Genomic DNA, 2,964 nt, shown 5'->3' on the forward strand with positions numbered 1-2,964 from the left:
CGCCTGCATAATAATATCTACTACTGGTACTCGCTATCGCATCGCATGTCCACAGCACTTATTGTTTTGTACAGAACAATAAGACTATAAGACAACAATAAGAAAGTACAGTACCAATAAATATTCATGCCTTATTGCCAAATCAGGAAGGTGATATTTTGAAGCTATAGCGCTAACAATTGCCACTGCCTCGATGTCCAGGAAAAAAAAAAATTGCAGCCTGTCTGGGCTGCATATCTAAATATTTCAAATTGAAATGGAGAAAAAAAAAAGAGAATCATAATTATATTTAAGTCTAAGACAGTACCATTGACTTTATATTGATGCAGGTGCATGTCATTTAGTATTTTATTTTAAAGAATTTGCAAGTTCCATGAATTTATCCTTAGGTAAATAGTGGGCATGCCAATTTTCTGTTACAGTTTTATCAACGCCACCAATAGACTTATAGAAGCCAGCAGCAACATCATTATCTGGAAGTGACGACCATTCTAAGCCATTACAACCCTTTCTTTTGCCAAGCTGAAATTTAAGAAAACAAGTTTATTACACAATGCAAATAAAATATATATTTACACTATGTGCATATTTAATTTAGTTCCTCAGGTAATAGCATCGGTGAGTGAGTGCTGCTCATTTAGCATGAATTAAGTGGACTTTAGCAATTCCAGTCTCCTTACTTTATCATTTATTTTTATTTATTTTTTTTTTTTTTTATTTCCTTCACATCCAACAGCAAGTAGACTCCCCACTTACAGAATGAGAATGATGCTTTATAAACTAAGTCTCTTTATGAGGCTTAGGGAGTGGAGTTCAATTTCAATTTAAAATAAACATTTATTTCTTCACACAATACAATATAATAACAAAAGGTAAATATTGGACAGTCGGATTTCATAAAAAAAGAAGACTTGTGTGAAAGAGGGCACTGCTCAAAAAGTATACGCCAAATGATGAAAGGAAAAACCATTCATCAAGTCATGAAAAAAAGTCCTGCTGTGACAGGAATTGAACCCAGGATCCTGGATCAGCAGGCAAGCGTCTTAACCACTGAGCTATTTAAACTCTTCTCCATTTATAAACTTTGTTACAGTATCACATACTGTACTGTAAGTAAGTACAGTATTATATACATTTTATTTTGTGACAATTCTTTCTGCAATATTAATGCAAACCAATCTGATCTTCCTGCTACCGGTGCCTTCTCTTTCCTACCTTCTCTTTGCTGATGACACTTTAATTTTCCAGAACATACACAGTAGAAATGATGAATTGTCACTCCAACCCTAACCCTAACCCTAACCCTACCTTCTCTTTGCTGATGACACTTTAATTTTCCAGAACATACACAGTAGAAATGATGAATTGTCACTCTAACCCTAACCCTACCTTCTCTTTGCTGATGACACTTTAATTTTCCAGAACACACACAGTAGAAATGATGAATTGTCACTCTAACCCTACCTTCTCTTTGATGATGACACTTTAATTTTCCAGAACATACACAGTAGAAATGATGAATTGTCACTCCAACCCTAACCCTAAACCTACCTTCTCTTTGCTGATGACACTTTAATTTTCCAGAACATACACAGTAGAATGATGAATTGTTACTCCAAGCTGAGCTGATCAACCATTACAAGCTGGACCATTAGTAACAACATGTTTATCAAAACTACTAAATCCAAAGTTATTCAGTACAAATGACTCGACCTTCTTTCTTATTTCACTTGTCAACTACTACAATTGACGTGACCATATAAAGCAGAGCTAATCAAACATTACGAGTTGGACCATTAGTAACAACATGTTTACTAAAACTACTAAATCCAAAGTTATACAAATGACTTGACCTTCTTTCATATTTCACTTGCCAACTGCTACAAGTGACGTCACCATATAAAGCAGAGCTTGAATACAAAATGGTACGTTTAAAATTATATAATAAACTATAGTTATTATTATAACTAAACTTCAAATAAAATAAATAAGAATAGGCCAATACGAGGAAAGAAATTGTAAAAGTATGATAATAGAGTAGAAAGTATTAGTGATAGTGATCAGCAATTATCCAAACACAGAAAACATCTCCCTGCCTATCATCTCAACAATACTAACCTCTCTGTTAAATGATTCAGGTACCTAGTACATTACTAACCAACACAAACACACTACATGGAACAAACATGTCACACACACACACAAACAAGGCTGCCAGCTCTTCAAAAGCTATTCTACTGTATCACTTTACAGAACTCTTGCGCTTCCAGTTTCGGAATATGGACTCTCACCAGCCTGGAACCGTTTCACTGATTGAGCATGTGCAAATATGAGCCTCAAGGATGTGACTCCATCAACAAAGAGGGGAAATGCCATATGAGATGAGGCAGTTCTCTAAAAACAGTTTGGGTATGGAATTCACCAATCTTGGTATAATGTACAAATGTTCAAAATTGTAGTACACAAGCACCAATTCCTGGTTTTCAGTACAACAACATCAGGATGTAGCCTACCACTTGAATTTAAGCTACATTTATCCTCAATTGTCTTACTTGCCTCAGAATCAGCTGCCTGGGATTTATCAATCTCACCTTAGCAAATGTCTAAAGTCAAAAAAAGTTAAGATGTCCCTAGGCAAATATCCTAATTTGATTTATCAAACCATCTTAGCAAAATCTTAGCTTAAAAGATGTCTTAGAAGGCCCATGCGTACAATCGACTTTTGAATATAAATCTGACAAGCAAAAAATTGGACTCGAGACAAATTTAAGCTGATCCGGCCCCTTGCTTTCTCGCAGGGGCTCAAACCCAACAGCATTATCATTTGAGATCCACGTTTAGAGTATGGGAAAATACATGATTTTCAATAGCAATGATATATATTAAATTCCTTGTGTTGTTCCTTGTGTTGTTCATTGTGTTGTTGGGTTCGTGTTGTTGTTACTTATGCTGTTGTTGTTGTGT

The 2,964-nt window shown here is 35.2% G+C and overlaps 1 long non-coding RNA gene across 2 annotated transcripts; it reads right to left on the bottom strand.

Moving 5' to 3' along the window:
* Nucleotides 1-339: 339 nt before the first annotated feature.
* Nucleotides 340-2,958, bottom strand: LOC117115509. 2 transcript variants are annotated; one of them, XR_004446564.1, is made up of 2 exons: nucleotides 1,552-2,958; nucleotides 340-522 (listed from the first exon to the last, which is right to left on the bottom strand). It is a non-coding gene; the product is annotated as an uncharacterized LOC117115509 (long non-coding RNA). The 2 variants fall into 2 exon arrangements; XR_004446565.1 differs by lacking the exon at nucleotides 1,552-2,958 and adding an exon at nucleotides 1,309-1,545.
* Between the last annotated feature and the right edge of the window lie 6 nt (nucleotides 2,959-2,964).

This window comes from Anneissia japonica, unplaced genomic scaffold (genome assembly GCF_011630105.1).
Source record: "Anneissia japonica isolate Jap-2015-1 unplaced genomic scaffold, ASM1163010v1 scaffold4174_len5327_cov285, whole genome shotgun sequence".
Taxonomy (NCBI): Eukaryota; Metazoa; Echinodermata; class Crinoidea; order Comatulida; family Comatulidae; genus Anneissia; species Anneissia japonica.